We start from the raw sequence: 17,445 nt of genomic DNA, 5'->3' as shown, positions 1-17,445 counted from the left end.
AAGATTAACATCCTAAGATTAACATTAGAAAAGCTACATCAAAGAAACTGCCCACTGTCTTTAATGACCCAGGATGCCTGCCTGGCGAAGCAACTGGGCTGTGTAAGTGACTTGTCAAGCAAGAGAGATGAGCAGTAGAGGAAATGGCCAGAGATGCAGAGGGTTGTGGGATTTGGTCAGAAATTATTGTCAATGAATTAAACCCAGTCAACACAATGCATTCATCGTGGACACAATGACTTGATGCATATTTTATAATACTTCATGGTAGTCCCACCTGACCCCACACTCTGGATATTTGCACTCCAGCAAGGTCATTCATTTCTATAGTCAAAATAAAAAAATTCCTTCCAGTAGCACCTTAAAGACCAACTAAGTTAGTTCTTGGTATGAGCTTTCGTGTGCATGCACACTTCTTCAGATACACAGTGTGCATGCACACGAAAGCTCATACCAAGAACTAACTTAGTTGGTCTTTAAGGTGCTACTGGAAGGAATTTTTTTATTTTGACTATGGCAGACCAACACGGCTACCTATCTACTACTGGATTCATTTCTATAAACCTTTTAAGAACTGTATTACACTCTGCAAACATTTCTGTGTGTTCAGGAATGCAAGTGGCCCCCAACCAGCCAAGGCCATTATTCCGTGGTATCCATCTTGAACATGATACCATGTCACTGGCACACCGTGGTCCTCTAGCCGCTTCTTGTACAACAGCCCATCGTCCCGGAATCCATCATATTCACAGGTTAGAATGAAAGTCCCCGGGAGCTGGCGGATTATGTCATCCTCTGCTAGAAGGGGGGCAAACATTGTCTCAGTACCTCTTTTAACTTGTTCATAAAGTTCTTCTGAAAATGGAGCAGGTGCTACAGGAACATAGCCCCTAGCTTTAAATTTTTCTGGAATGTTATCAGCACTTATCCATTTTTGGTATTTCTCTCTCAAATCAGGAGGGACATGGGCGCCTTTCAGAACTCCATCTACATTCATTGTCTTCCCAGTGAGATATGTCAAACCAACTGACAGTTCTTTTCTGGAACATAGGAGGAACTGAATGGTTTTGCTGATAGGATGGCAGATTGAAGTCCATTCCTTGGAGGAATGGGTAAATGAGGACCTGAGCTCGCACTCTTGGGAGGTCCTCTCTGGTCACCAGTTCTTGGCAAATGGCTGCAGTAAAAGTGCCTCCACTACTCTCCCCAGCAATGGCAATGCGGCTGGGGTCCACTCCATATTCCTTTGCATTTTTCATAAAGTATATTACAGCAGTTAAACAGTCCAGTACAGGGACTGGATACGGATGCTCAGGAGCTAAGCGATACCTAAAGAGAAGGCAAGATGTCATCAGCATTCATCATGTTAAGTCGTGGGCGAACATATCAGACGACACAGCGATTCTTCCAAAGCAGCTCTTTATTAGTAAGCTGGAACAGAACTGAACTGAGGTTCCCGGTCAGCCTGCATATATAGAGCTCCACTAGAATGCAACAGTAACCATTTTCTGTAACTAGCCAATCACTGAACGTCACTTTCAATCCTTCATTTGCATACAAACTATCCAATCACTGAACGTCACATTCAATCCTTCATTTGCATAACTATCTACAGTATCCCCCTGCTGGCCCAGGGTGAGAACTTCAGTACATAACACATCATACACTTTGCAGCATTTTCCTGCAATGGCATATTGCAAGGGTGGCACCCCTAGGGCCACATTCCTTTCTATGCAACCTTCCTGGGGGCCACATATCAGCTGTGGGTGGGACCAGAGAGCTAAATGGAAAGCAAATGCGAACTTTCCCACTGGACAAGTAGGTTGGTTCCTACACACAGCCACACACCTTTCTCTACTCTCCAACCAACCAAGCAAGACACATTCACACCAGTCTGATGCCACTCAAGGATGGTGCAAAAGAGGGGCAATGGTGCAGGGGTGGGGTCTGGGGTCAGAGGGGAAATGAAGAGGCCCAGAGTGCAACATTCAGCCCCTGTGGCTGATGCTCTGCACCCAAATATAAACTAGCACGTTCAGCATCCCATTCTCAGTAGCCACTGGTCAAATCTGATTCCGACCATAGAGGCAGACTATAGCCAGCATAGCTAGGAGCCACTGGTAGCCTTATACTCTGCCCAATTATTTAATCCCTTTTCAAAGCCATCCACATTGGAAGCTATCTCTGCTTTCTGTGGGAATTGGTTCCGTAGTTTAACTTTGCACTGTATGGATAAGTACTTTCTTTTATCTGAATCTTCTAGCATTCAGCTTCATTGAATGTCCACATGTTCTAGAGTTCAGAGAGAGCGACAAACACATTTCCCCAGGCCACTTTCCACATGACATGCCTAATATAACCAACTTCTATATTTTGAATGTTTCCTTGATTTCCTTTTCCATCTCAGGAAAACAACCCCAGTTCTGAATCACCTCCAGTATGTCCCACCATGCCTTCTTGAGATCAGTGCTTCCCACTCTTTCTGCCCACTTTAAACCATATGGCCTTAAAGCCAAGAACTCCAGTTCACCCACCTTGGCCAGGAGGCTTCAGATCATGCACCAAAGGTGCATTAAGGCAGTGAGGGCAGCCATTGGGAGAGATGATGTCCATTACTGTCAGGAAGGCTTGCCTTGTAAAGGGCTCTGAAGCCCTGGCAAATGACACTTCTCCCATTGCCCAATGTACCACTGCTCTCATTGGATAGTAAGTGTGGCTGACGGGACAGTTGGGAACAGCTTGAGCTTATTTGCCAAAGAGAAGTTCACCTTAACTCCAGCTGCACTTTCCCTCTTAACCACAGGGCCATTTTGCCTTAGGAGAAGAATCCTAATGGCTTTTTATGGGTTGATGTGGTGGTTTTCTGTAAAAGTAGTTTAATGGCCTGATCCAGCAGAGCTCTTCTTATCATTAAAGCCAGAGGGATTGGGTCCAAAGGCATAAAAATCAAAATACAAAGGTGAACACCCATTCTAAAGGTTGGCAAATTCACCATGTTGGCAAAATCAGCTTTTTTCTGGGCTCATGTGGAAGAGCTGTTAAGGGTTTCAGAACTTACAGGGTTAAAGAGTTCTGAGTGACGTCTCACATCTTGAGGCGGGGCTGCAAGACACATACGGGAGTGGTTTACTCTGAGTGTTTCATTCTCGTACGCTCTGCGAGAGGAAAGATGTGTGAGCTTTCGCCGGGTGTAATTTACAATGTTATGCTACACGATTAAAGGCTAAGAAGATAAGAGAACGCCTTGTGTGTGTTCTGGTTTATTACCCACACACTGCAATCGCTTCTGACCGCTGTGATCGCTCTGCTAACCGGCCAAAGAGGCAGGAGGACGTTTTGGTGATCGGCAAGGAGCTGCATGCGCAGCGAAAGCCTGCTGGGCTCCATTTTGGCCCTCTTGGCCGCCATAGGTTATGGAAGCTAGCCAAAGCTTTGAAGCTGTTGCAGGAGAGACGTCCCATGTGTGGGGGAGCCAGCTGGGGAGACGCTGGAGCCAGCTAGAGCTTTGCTTTCTTTGATGCTGAAAGGAGCTCGCTGGGAGGAGAAGCTGATCTACCGGGAGCCGGAGGGAGCTGCTGTTGTTCGTGAGTACGCTCAGCCCCGGGGGAGGAAATGGCTCAGTCCCAGGCTCATGGCTTTGAGCTTAAGCTGCCATGTCAGAAGCTGACTAGCCAAACGTGGTTGGAGTGGAGCTTCGAAGCAGAGCTGTTTTTAGTCGGAGCCAGGCTGTGGGAGGTTGTCCAGCCGGCACCTAAGGCAGCTGGGACGGTTGCAGAGCAACGTGAAGCTGAGAAGCGTGTGCTTGCGTTTTTGGCTGAGAACGTGAATGCTGATCTGGTGCCTGTTGTTCTGGGTGCAAAGAGGCCAGAGGCTGCTTGGCTAGCACTCCAAGAAGCTTGTGAAGCTGGGGTCGGAAGCAAGGGCCAGGAAATGGCTGCATCAGAACAGGAGAGGCAAGATGGCGCTGGCCACCTTCGTGAAAGCCGGTGCACAGCTGGGAAAAGCTGTGGGGCCCCTGAGGGGGGTGAAGGGACTGTTGCTGCTGCTGCTGCTGCTACGTTTGCAGAGTCTGAGAGCTGCTGTGAGGCTGCAACGTGTCTGCGTGAGGAGCCTGGAAAGAGGCAAAGTGCTGGGAGCCCTTTACCCATCAGAGGGGGTGCAGGAAAGCGTCCTGGGAGCCCTGAGAGAAGTGGGGGGGGCAGTGAGCAGTAAAAGCTCTGAGAAGCCTCTTTTTCCAAAGGCTGCCAAGAGTTGTTTGCGTCGTGAGTCGAAGCCTGGGAAGCTGGATAGAGCTGGAGGCTTCAAGGTCAGCCACCTGCAGCATATGGAGATAAGTGCTGCAGAGCTGTGTGAGAACGCTGAGATAAGTCCAGTCTTCAGGGCAACTGAGAGAGTTGCGGCTACGGAAGCTGCCAAGGACAGGGGCAGCGAGAAGTTTGTTGCCATGGCAACGCTTAAGAACAACTCCAGCAAGGACACAATGGTGCGCTGGATAATAGATTCGGGAGCGAGTCATCACCTGATTAGAGCGCCACCTGCTGGCGAGCTGCGGAACTGCAGGGTGGTTTCAGCTGGGAAAACTGTTCTGTTTGCTAATGGGTCACAAAGGCCAGTGTCTAACGTTGCAAATGTTTATGTTTCCTTTTTACAGGCGGAGCTGGAAGTCTACGTTGTGCCAGAGATGCATTGTTGTCTGTTATCTGTACCTGCTCTTGTAAAGGAAGGGTATACTAAAGGGAAGTCTTCTTTCTGCACAGAACTGCTCCATTATGGGGAAGCCTTGTTCCTCCTTTCTCTTGCTTTCTGAGAAGTTTTGCTTGTAGGCTTTTCCCTGCTTTTGCACACACTGTACGAACCTGCTCTTCATGCCTAGCTGACCACATCTACAGAACTTGATTGTTACATTGTTTCATGCTATGATCAATCATTAGTAACAGACATCCTAAGCTCATGGAAAACAAACTGTACCTGCTCTCCATGCCTAGCTGACCACATCTACAGAACTTGATTGTTATATTGTTTCGTGCCATATTAATCTCTAGTTACAATTTAATTAGGAGGCTTCATGCCTGTCTAGTTCTAGCTCCGATTCCCAGCCTTTACTCCATCAATGATAAATGATCACATGTAATCCCCACCTCTCACATGTAATTCCCGCCTTAGTAGTTATGTTAACCAATCACAAGTTTCTTTGTGTATGTGTCAACCAATCAGCCACAGGCCCACCTGTGGCAATGCTTGTAATATTCAATAAAAGAGGCTCTCAAGGTCCGCCCTGACAGACGCCTCATGTTACACCTGCCTCTCTCGTCTCCCGTGATTTTTCATTCCTACAGTATACGGTTTGCTTTGAAAATGATGTCTGTTCCATTTCCAGAGGGGGGAAACAGCTTGTCAACGTGGAATGCAAGAACAATCTCTTTGTTCTGGAGACACCTCTGGAGGGTGGGGGGAATGCCGGAAGAGCACAGGCGCAGTGTGCTAGTGTTCCCAGCCATGATTCTTGTGTTCACTTATGGCACAAGAGAATGTTGCACAGCAGTTTGGAAGATGTTCAAAAGTTGCCCAGCTGCACTAAGGGTTGCAAACTCTAAGCATGTGGAAAGTCCCTAGAGTGCAGGGCATGCAAAAGGGCAAAGGTACAAAGGTGCAGTTATCCCAGGGTGGAGAGGGTAACCACAAAACCTTTTGAGCTTGTACACACAGACCTTGCAGGACCCATGGAGTGTCCAAGTCTGGGAGGGGCCAGGTTTGTGCTGACGCTGACAGACGATTTTAGTCAGAACGGTTGGTTTTTCTCGCTGAGAACCCAAGGGGAGGCGGCGCAACTGATCAAAGATTGGGTTGCGGAGGTGGAACTGAGGTTCTCCACCAAGGTGCAAGGGTTCAAGAGCGACCGTGGGTCACAGTTTACTGGGTCTGCTCTGAAGGAGTTTTTCAAGCAAAAGGGAATTCTGTGGGATTTATTGATTAGGGCGTGACCTGCTAATTGGTTTACGATCCAACTTAGCTCTTTACAGCGATCCGGCGCGCTTCCAATCAGCTGCGCATTCTGCTCCGTTCAGTCACGCCTAGCAGAGTAAAACACAGCGGCAAAGCTGTCACTTAGCTTCAGACAAATACACAGAGTACCAGATTGTCCATTTACAGTTGTTTATTGCGCCATTTCTCAGAAAACTCCAGGACTTCTCGCAGCCATGACAAACTGCGTCCTTCTCCCTCAAAGACCGAGAGGAACAACAGAGAAAACTCCTCCCAGCTTCCAAAGCTGACGTCAGAATGTTGAGGCATCATGGGAACAACTTAACCTCTTAAGTTCCGACTCTAACACCCCCTCTTGCATCACATTCTGACAAGACCTGTGGAACATCCACATAACTCTCAGATTCACACTGCGCGAAACTTACCCACGCACCTGTGGCCTGATACCTTTCAGGTGGAATACCCTTCGTTGTGCGACTTGACCGTCTGGGCACAAACCCAGATGTTTCCCCTGACACACCATCACCAGCAGGTGTGTCCTCAGCATCGCGGGATTCCCCCTCTGACTTAAAACGACTTCGAATCCTCTCCATCACACTCACCGGAGAACTAGGCTCACTCTTGGCCACTCTTTTAACAACTTGTGGAGATGCCCCACCCTGCTCCAGACCTTGGTCAGTGACCTGATCGTCATCAGCAGACTCAGCCTCTCCTTCCTCCTCCTCAGAACCTTCCTGCACTGAATCAGAAAGACATTCTGATAGAACATCACGCTTGACAGGATTCTTTGACCTTTCCTGTTCGTAGAACTCAGCGTGTTTGCTGATCAGCACCTTACTCTGATCACCTGATGGGAACGCAAACCTCCATGCACGCGCTGCTGGCTCATACCCACAGAAGATCATTTTCCGGAACTTGGATCCATCTGGCCCTTGCAAAGCCTTAGGCACCGGCACAGATGCATTCGAACCAAACGTGCGCAGAAAATGAATCTGGGGTTTCCTGCCATGCAACAAACCAAAGGGTGTGTCACCTATCATTGAATTGTAGGTACGATTCCAGGTGAAGCCCACATACCTGATTGCCTCCAGCCAAAACTTTGGTGGCAACCCAGAATCTGCCAGCAACACCTTTGCAGCCTTGACCAGAGCCTCACATCTAAGCTCTGCCACCCCCCTCTGATTGGGTGAAGTCACTGTGTGACGTATCCCTTTCTTGCGAAAGAACTTCTGCAAAGCAGATCCTGTAAACTGAGCACCTCTGTCCCTGGTGACTGCTTGCACTTTGGTGGAGAACCTTAGTTCCACCTCCTCAACCCAACCTTTGATCAGCTGTGCTGCATCTTCCTTGGATTTGAGACCATGAGTCCAGGTGTTCTGCGTAAAGCTATCCTGCATCGTCAGCAGAAACCTGGACCCTCCCAGACTTGGTTCCTTTACGGGATCCAATAGATCTATGTGAACCAGTTCAAAGGGTTTGGTGTGTACCCTCTCCACCTTTGGGTAACTGCACCCTTTTACCTTTGCCTGTCTGCATGCTTCACATTTTATGGCACATCCACATTCTATAATGTTACAACCTTTGGCGACCTCAGGCAGCGCCTGTAGTTCTTCTAAAGAACCATGAGCTGTCCTAGCATGCCAAACATGGGCACATGACACATGAGTGGGAACTGTAGCACACAGGGCTTGTGCTTTCTCAACCTTCCCCTCACCCTCCAAAGGCGTTTTAAGAATGAAGAGATCATTCTGCTCCTTTTTAACCTTGGCAAGTATCCTTTCTCCTTTGGAGATTGTGCAGACATCATCCTCGAAGCAAACCTTAAACCCCTTCTTTAACAAATAAGGGACAGACAAAAGACAGTGGTGTATCCCTGGGACGGTACAACACTCCAACTGCTCCTGCAAAACAGAAACATATACATTTGCAACGTTAGTTACATTTCGTTTCTGTCCATTTGCGAAAAATACAGTTTTTCCGGCCGGAACTGCCCTGCAATTCCACATCTCGACAGCAGGGGTCTCTGGAATCAAATTGCAATTAGCTGCAGAGTCTATTACAAAACAAAGCTCTGAGCCTTTCTCAAACAATGCGCTGTCCTCAAACAATGCCAGACTGGCTGTGAGTTGATAAGTCTCCTCATGGTGTTTGTCACGTCCACCTGATTCAGTCCCACGCCTGGCTGTTCTCCCAGGCTGGTTGCCATGGAAACCCGACTGGTTCCCATGGGAGTTGACCTTGACAACATCCTGCCTTGCCTCCTTGCTCCGGTGGGGGCAATTGCGACGCAGATGTTCCGTCGAATTACAAACGTAACAGCGACGAACGGAAAAAGCCTGGACCGTGCATTCTGCTCGCTTGGCTCCGCCCTTACACCCAGAGCTCCCGGTGCCAGCTCTGCCCTCTTCCTGGCGTCGTTCTTGTTCGTCCTGCAAGCGACCCGCCACGTAATTCAGCGTCAGCTGTTGCGGATCCATAGACTCCAGAGTTAGACACAGATTGTCATAACTCTTGTCCAGAGAGCTGAGCAAAATGTACACTTTCAGCTCTTCTGAAAAGTCAACCTGTAATAGTCGCAGCTGGTTAAACACGGCCAGCATATCAGTTACATGCTTCCTGATGCTATCCCCAGGACGTAACTTCATCTCAAACAAGCGTCTGGTGGTGTGGATCTTTGCCCCAGCCGTGGTTCTGTAGTGCACCCGTTCCAACGCTTGATAGGCCTCACATGCATTCTCCAGCCCCTCAACCAAAGGAAGCTGCGAGCCATCCAGGCTAAGCACGATTGCTCCCAGGGCCTTTTGATTTCTCCTCTGAGAATTATGGGCATCTGCTATCTCAGCTGCTGTAGCTCCAGCCCCTGGTGTGGGAAGTGGGGGTCCCTGGACAGCGTCCCACAGACCCTTCGCCACCAGCCATGCCTTCAGCCTCCTGCTGTATTCTTGCCAATTCTTGCCGTCCAATTTTTCGAAAGGGACGGAATATGAATCGTGGCCTTCTGCCATGGTCTCCCGTTCTCCCAAGGCGCCCCAAGCTGTACTCACTGATCACCAGCTCTTCCGGCTCCTGTCCGTGGAGAAACGATTCCTTGCTGCCCTCAGCACTGCTGCATTCCAGCACAGGCAAACATTTGCTTCTTTCAGCTAGCTGCTTGCCTCAGAGTCAGACCTCCGCCTCCGCCAGCTCCACTGCCTCAGAACGCAGACTTCAAAGCATTCCGGCAGCCTCCAGCGACAGCTTTACAAGCGGTAATTAAGGCTCCATAACCTGTGGGATTTATTGATTAGGGCGTGACCTGCTAATTGATTTACGATCCAACTTAGCTCTTTACAGCGGTCCGGCGCGCTTCCAATCAGCTGCGCATTCTGCTCCGTTCAGTCACGCCTAGCAGAGTAAAACACAGCGGCAAAGCTGTCACTTAGCTTCAGACAAATACACAGAGTACCAGATTGTCCATTTACAGTTGTTTATTGCGCCATTTCTCAGAAAACTCCAGGACTTCTCGCAGCCATGACAAACTGCGTCCTTCTCCCTCAAAGACCGAGAGGAACAACAGAGAAAACTCCTCCCAGCTTCCAAAGCTGACGTCAGAATGTTGAGGCATCATGGGAACAACTTAACCTCTTAAGTTCCGACTCTAACAAATTCGTCACCAGGTGACGGGTGCTAAGTCTCCTCAAGAGAGAGGCGTGGCAGAGCACAGGAGTAAAACACTGGCTGAAGCTGTCAGGGTTCTACTGTGTGACTCTGGGTTGCCTCAGAGCTTTTGGAGTGAAGCTTGGAAAGCTGCCAGCTTTACATTTAACAGATCCTATAACCATGTTATAGGTGACACACCGTTTTTTCTGTTGCACCGGAAAAAGCCACAGGTGCATTTCTTCCGTGTGTATGGTTCCAGGGCTTGGGTGCCTATACCAACAGCTCAACGGAAGGAAGGTGGTCCAAGGTACCAGGAAATGATCTTCTGTGGGTATGAACCTGCGACAAATGGGTGGAAGTTTGCATACCCAGGGGGTGATCAGACCAAGCTTCTGGTCAGTAAGCAAGCTGAGTTCTGTGAGCAGGATGGTTGGTCAAGACTTAGTGATGGTCCTGACGTTCTCTCAGAATGTCTGTCTGATTCTGAGGAAGGAGAGGCAGAGGCTGAACCTGTTGCTGAGGACCAAGTCTCTGATGAGGGTCAGGAACAGGGTTGGGTTTCTTCGCAGGCTGTTAAGAGAGAACCCAAGAGTGAGCCTTCATCTCCTGTTAGCGAAGTCCAGAAGGCCTGAAGACGCAGCAAGTCAGAGGGGGAGTCTTCTGATGTAGGAGACACGCTTGCTGACCCCAGTGGGTCAGGAGGAGCACCTGAGTTCATGCTCAGACGGTCAACACGCACCACAAAGGGGATTCCACCTGAGAGGTTTGAGGTCACCAGTGCGTGGGTTGGTTTCGCACAGTGTGATTCTGGGAGTGTTGAAGGGGTTCAACAGTTGCCTGGGACAGATGCCAGAGGAAAGCAAAAGGCAATGGGAGGTGAGTTGAACTCAAAGAGGTCTGTAAATAGATGTTCACAGTTTCCCTCAAGATGCAAGACGAGAGGGGGTGTTAAGGGTTTCAGAACTTACAGGGTTAAAGAGTTCTGAGTGACGTCTCACATCTTGAGGCGGGGCTGCAAGACACATACGGGAGTGGTTTACTCTGAGTGTTTCATTCTCGTACGCTCTGCGAGAGGAAAGATGTGCGAGCTTTCGCCGGGTGTAATTTACAATGTTATGCTACACGATTAAAGGCTAAGAAGATAAGAGAACACCTTGTGTGTGTTCTGGTTTATTACCCACACACTGCAATCGCTTCTGACCGCTGTGATCGCTCTGCTAACCGGCCAAAGAGGCAGGAGGATGTTTTGGTGATCGGCAAGGAGCTGCATGCGCAGCGAAAGCCTGCTGGGCTCCATTTTGGCCCTCTTGGCCGCCATAAGAGTTAGAAACTGAGGGGAAATACTCTTTTTTCTGCTACAACAAGCATGAAGATACTTACTCAGTACACATAACCACTGAGTCAGTTTGGTGGGCAATGGAACGGCAGATCATTTCAGAGGTTCCTAGGGGGGGAAAACACATCACATACTGCCTGCTGTGAGCAATTATTTGTTACGCTCCATTACACATTTCCTTGGTCGTTCACATTGAAATCACTGTGAGTTGAATCCACTGTGAGTTAGTCCTACTGAAAGTAAAACAGTTGAAATTAACAGATATGACCAATACTTTCCCCCCCAGGGGGTACACAAGGGTATGCAGTACCGGCACCTCTTTGTTGTTGTTGTTTAAAAGTGTGGCAGTTACCTTAACAACTTCATGGTGAGTACTGGCACCTCTTTTTCTAGAAAAAAAAGGACTGGATATGACTAATATTGCTGTGTCATAAATGTCTGTTTTTAATGTCCATGGAGGCACAGGTCAATTCTGCGTCCAGGGCAACTGTTTACCAGCTCCATCTGGAATGCAGGCTGAGACCCTACCTGCCCGCAGACTGTCTCGCCAGAGTGGTGCATGCTCTAGTTATCTCCTGCTTGGACTACCGCAATGCGCTCTATGTGGGGCTACCTTTCAAGGTGACCCGGAAACTACAACTAATCCAGAATGCAGCCACTAGACTGGTGACTGGGAGCAGCCGCCGAGACCACATAACACCGGTCTTGAAAGACCTAAATTGGCTCCCAGTACGTTTCCAAGCACAATTCAAAGTGTTGGTGCTGACCTTTAATGCCCTAACCGGCCTCCATCCAGTATACCTGAAGGAGCATCTCCACCCCTATAGTTCTGCCTAGACACTGAGGTGCAGCACCGAGGGCCTTCTTGCAGTTCCCTCACTGCAAGAAGCAAAGTTACAGGGAACCAGGCAGAGGGCCTTATCTGTAGTAGTGCCCACCCTCTTCCAACTCTATGATTCTATATGGTATTTCCTGCTTGGCAGGGGGTTGGACTCGATGGCCCTTGTGGTCTCTTCCAACTCTATGATTCTATGATTCTATGAATGCCCTCCCACCAAATGTCAAAGGAAAAGACACCTACCAGATTTTTAGAAGACATCTGAAGGCAGCCCTGTTTAGGGAAGCTTTTAATATCTGAAGGACTATTGTATTTTAATATTTTATTGGAAGCCCCCCAGAGTAGCTAAGGAAACCCAGCCAGATGGGCAGGGTATAAATATATTATTATTATTATTATTATTATTATTATTATTATTATTATTATTATTATTATTTCATAATATATGTATGCTACTTTCTCGTAGAAAATAACAACAACAACCATGTATAGGCTGCACAAATCACCCCCACCTCACCCCCGTCCACGGCAAACATTGCAGGATCTTTACATTAAATTACAATGACAAATTGTCTTCTAACAATACAGTGGAACCTCTACTAGTGACCACAATCCGTTCTGGAGGCCCGTCTGTGGCGTTTGCCCCCTAGAATGTGTGAAGGAAAGGGTTAAAATGGGTGTGAGGTGATTGGCCAGTGAGAATGCAAGGGGGGATTAAAAGATAGAGTGGGAGGTTTTGAAAAGTCAGTTGAGGTCTGGGGGTTGTCGGTTGAGGTTTGGGAGTTGGGAGTTGAGGTTTGTCAGTTGGGAGTTGAGGCTTGGGTGTTGGAGAAGGAAGAGGGTGGATTAGCAGTGGGTTGGTTGAATTGTATTGTGAGAGAGTGAGAGGAATTGTTAGGGAGTTAGATAGATAGTTGGGAATAATTCCTGCTCTTAAAAATAAACTTGATTATTTGTTTATGTTAACAACTGTCTGGACTCCGTGTGTCCCCGTGAGAAGCGGGGTGGTGGCAGCGAAGAAAGCAACCACAGTGGTGGCACAGGGTCAATAGACCGTGAAACGTCCGGGGGCCCTGTGTGATCGCCACACCGTCCTTATGGCGAAACGGGTCACTGGGAGAGGCGCCATTGTGCGCAGGCACGGACGACAATTGCCCGCTTCTGTGCAGGCGCGAACGGCAGCAAACCACCGCTTACTTCCGGGTTTGCTGTGGTCGCAACTTAGAATGTCCGCGAGTGGTGGCGGTTGTAAAGAGGTTCTACCATTTCCAACACATTTCACAGAACTTACGAATGCTTCCAGCCACCGCAGCACCTCCATGAAGAAAGGTGATTCCTTTCCTGTTCCCAGCAGGTGATGTCTTGGGCCAGTACACCCTCACAGGCACCCCATCAAAAACCAGGTCCTTTATGATCAGTTTGGAGTCCTTCATTATCGGAATGAATAGGCACATGGCCCTGATTATGGAATATCTATGGCAGATGCCCATTTTTTCCAGAATTCCTGCCTGTTTAAAACAAAACATTTAGCATGCATAATTAGCATTAGCATTTTCCACTTGCAATTTTTTAATACTTAAAAAAGTATTTTGGGACCGTCTAATCCAGCCTTAAGAAATGATCATGACCAGTACTTTGACACAGGGTGAGATACCTGATACTTGTAAGACCATTCCCTGCTGAAAGGCCCATTTCTACCTGGCCTAGGGGGCAGGGCCCAGACTCACCTTGAACAGCTAAAAGGGGATGCTGGGAGGCCAGAGGGGCATTGCTGGAACAACTCTTGGGATGTGGCAATTGGCCAAAATTTTTTTAAATCTTTCATTTTAGTTCCCCTGTTTTGTTTTTGTTTTGTTGGGATTGGCAGCTATTTTAATTTGGTTATTATTATTATTATTATTATTATTATTATTATTATTGTTATTATTATTATTATTATTATTATTATTATTATTATTATTATTATTATATATTGATTTATAGGTTTATTTTAGTCTGTATAAGATATTCTGTTTGTTAATGTTTGATGTTTTATTATGCTTATATATGCTGTAAGCCACCCAGAGTGGCTGGGTAAACCCAACCAGATGGGCGGGATACAAATAATAAAATTTGTATTATTATTAGTATGCCAATATCACATTGAGAGCAAAACAAGATCATGACCCAGCCCAAGTCAATAATTATAGACCTATTATTTTGCTTTATTATAATTATAAATGGTTTGCAGCAATATTAGCAAGAAGTCTCAAACAAGTGTTAGGAAACTTAATACATGAAGACCAGACAGCATTTCTGCCAATGAGGCAGTTAAAAGATAATGTTGCAATTGCATTAAATGCTACTGAATATTTTGAAAAAAGAAATGATTAGCAATTACCCATGGTTTTTCTAGATGCAGAGAAAGTGTTTGATAATTCACTGGTCTACAACAAATTTGTTGTCTGCATTTTTTTAGTTGATTTAGGACGAATCAGATGCGCTGAATCCAAAAATCACATTGGTTTTGCTCAATCAGGTCAAGTTTTTGAGCTATGGCCACATGTCTTTTTATGTTTTTGTTCACATGTACGCTTGTGTGGAGCATTTTAGAAGAAGTTGGTGGGGGTAAAATGCCATGTTGAATAATTGTTTTGATTGGAAATGATTATTTTAATGACAAGAAGTATTCAGGTCCGATAGTTCTGGGTGATTATTTGGAAAAGGGTTCAGTTTGAAGTCATAAAACCTCGAAATCTTCCATAAATTGGTGCGGCTGGGATCAACAGAAAGAACTGGAGCAGCCTCAAGTATCCTGATCTTCAATCAGCACATCGTCCTGTAGCTCATTGTGATGAAATTCCAGTGCCTATCTTCGGAGATCTTCCTGACATTAGTGACGAAGATACCTCCAGTGTTGAAGGACATGAAGAAGAAGAAGTGGTTCTTGAAGATGATGCTCCCACATCCATTTTCACAAAAGGAATTGAATGATCTAGTTCGCGACTTCAGCTTGTAAAGGACTCTGCCGAACTGTTGGCATCCAGATTGAAGGAAAAAAACCTCCTCTCTGACAGTGCTTGCATCAGCTTCTTCCGCAACAGGCATCAAGAGTACCTCCGTTTTTTCTCGGAAGAGAAAGACGTGGTGTACTGTGCAGATATTGCGCAGCTTCTGCTCAAGCTTGGAGTGCCACAGTACGAACCCAAAGATTGGAGACTGTTCATTGACAGCAGCATGCTGACTGCTTTCAGAAACCTGGGCTGCAACATGAGCGTCAAGATGCACCTATTTTCACATATGGACCAGTTTCCTGAGAAACTGGGTTCAATGACGAGCAGGGGGAGAGATTCCATCAGGACATGAAAGAGATGGAGACCAGGTATCAGGGTCGCTGGGACAGTCATGATGGCTGAGTACTGTTGGACTCTGAAGAGAAATCTCCCTGCTGCTGAGCATTCCAGGAGTTCCAAGAAACGGAAGTTCAAGCCCTGAAGTTTGAAAAATGGTGAAGCAACATGCAATTTACGTGTACTTACCTTTATCAATGCCCATCATTCAGTTTACAGTAAACCTGACCTGATGGAGAGAAACGGATGCCATTTCCTGATTCAGCAGTGCAAAAATACCCTAAATCAGTTGTAGAAATCTAGACAACATTCAAAAAGTAAAAAATTGTTACCCAGTGTAATGCTTCTTGGGGTTGGGGGTGGGAATTACTAGATAAAATGGGGTTCAGGGAGAAATTTGTGAGAGGAATAAATACATTATATACAGAGCGATTTGCAAACAGTAAACAGAATTTTATAGGAAAAATGCATTATTGGCAAGGAAACAAGAGAAGGTTATCTACTTTCACCATTATTGTTTATTTTGGTTTTAGAAGTGTTGTGTGGGGTTATTAGAGAAAATGATATACGAAGCCTCCAAGTGAGTCTTCAAACTTACAAACTGAGGGCATTTGCGGATGATGTGGTACTGTTCATGGAAAACCTGATGAAAAATGTGGTTAAGGTACTGGAAGCAATAAAGCAGCTTGGTGATTTTCTTTTATAAGAGAAAGAAAGTAGTGGGCAGCAGAGGGCGGGAGATAAAAACACTGTGGAAAGTGGACCAGATATCAAAATTTACTTGAACGGAAATCACTTTTATGATTATCTCCTATTGAAGCCAGTGCACTAAGGAAATTAAACATTCAAGAGAATTGGGGTACTTATAGAGACATACTGTGTTTTTCTGGTAATGCATGTAAAATGAAAAAGTTAGAAGAAATTCAAGAATGGGTATCAGATTGGTTTCAATATTTTCAAATTAATGAGCATTTTTCAATATTTTCAAATTAATGAGCATTTTTTAAAAGAATTATTCTAAATTATTTTATTGACTCTAAAGGGCTGCAGCCCCTTTTATAGAGGTGTCTTCATCCCCATGATATATGTAAAATATACTTACTAGTGCCAATCCATATCCCACTAAGAAATCGTGAAGCAGCATTATTGGGCGATAGGACAGTCCTCGAGGCAGGTGGGTCCTGGTAAGACGATAAGAAACTCCCCACACTAACAGCAAGAAATGAATGAAAATTGTTGTATATAATATCAGCATCCACAGAGTTTCACCAAACGCCATTTCCCTTAAACTCAGAGGCACAGAGACAAGGACTTCGCCTTGGACAAAGCTAGTGGCTTTAATAGGAGAACAATCTATGCCATGTGGAAAAGAACACCCTAGGCCAACCCATATAGTTCTCAGTTGAGAATAAAACAAATAGTTTAGTAATTGAGTAAAACATTGCAGCTATCCTGGATTCCTGAAAGACACTGTTGTTCCTCGCATAGGGTGTGGATACACATTGGTGGGTGTGAATTTGCCTATCTTCTCCTCCCAAGGGAAGTCGTGCATAGGAGTTTGCCTGCCCTCCCACATTGTGCCTCTTCCCTCCCTGAGGAGTTTATCAGGGGTAATTAAAAGGGACTGCACATCAATGCAGGTGGGGCTGGCTTGCACGACACTGCAATGGCAGCCTCCCAACAGGAGGGTCACTGCAACTTTCCAGAACAGTGTGGTGAGGAAAGAGGTTTGGCGCTGTGCAGGCTGACGAATTTCGAAGGGGCAGAGGAACCAGGGACCAAATTGCAAACATCCGCTGGATTATGAAGAAATCTTATGGAGAAATTAATAATAATTGAATTTATATACCACCCTATACCCAGAGGTCCAAGGCGGTTCACATAAAAGGATTACAATATGATAGAATGGTGGACAACTTACAAAAATTTATTAAAACAAGTGGGAGGAAAGTATAAATTTATAAAAAATAAGGAATTATCAGGAAAACTAACAACATGGATACAATATCATCATTTGAATGGAGTATTTAAGAAAGAAAGGCTACAAGGGACTGGGGAACAAATATCACAACTGGAGAGAGACCTGTTGGAATGGAATGTAAAAGTGCTGTCTATAATGTATAAAATATTATTGGAATGGGAGACAAAGGGTGAGAAAGTAAAATCCCCAATGATACATTGTGCAATAGAAATTGGTCATAATATAGACATGGAAGCATGGGGACGATTGTGAAATATGGATATAAAATTTATAGCATGTTATGGTTTAAGAGAAAACGATCTATCAATGTACCTAACCACTGGCAAAAATGGCAAAAATG

At 46.1% G+C, this 17,445-nt stretch overlaps 1 pseudogene across 1 annotated transcript; it reads right to left on the bottom strand.

Annotated features, from left to right (window-relative positions):
• Positions 1 to 554: 554 nt before the first annotated feature.
• LOC308576335 (arylacetamide deacetylase-like 4) lies at positions 555 to 16,428 on the bottom strand (annotated as a pseudogene). Its single transcript, XR_014013442.1, has 4 exons — positions 16,227 to 16,428; positions 13,087 to 13,303; positions 11,002 to 11,065; positions 555 to 1,329 (listed from the first exon to the last, which is right to left on the bottom strand). The product of XR_014013442.1 is annotated as an arylacetamide deacetylase-like 4 (transcript).
• Positions 16,429 to 17,445: the final 1,017 nt, after the last annotated feature.

The sequence above is a fragment of the Podarcis bocagei genome (assembly GCF_964188305.1).
Source record: "Podarcis bocagei genome assembly, chromosome: 16".
Taxonomy (NCBI): Eukaryota; Metazoa; Chordata; class Lepidosauria; order Squamata; family Lacertidae; genus Podarcis; species Podarcis bocagei.
Note: the sequence above shows the minus strand (reverse complement) of the source record. Positions and strands in the feature narration are given on the sequence as shown.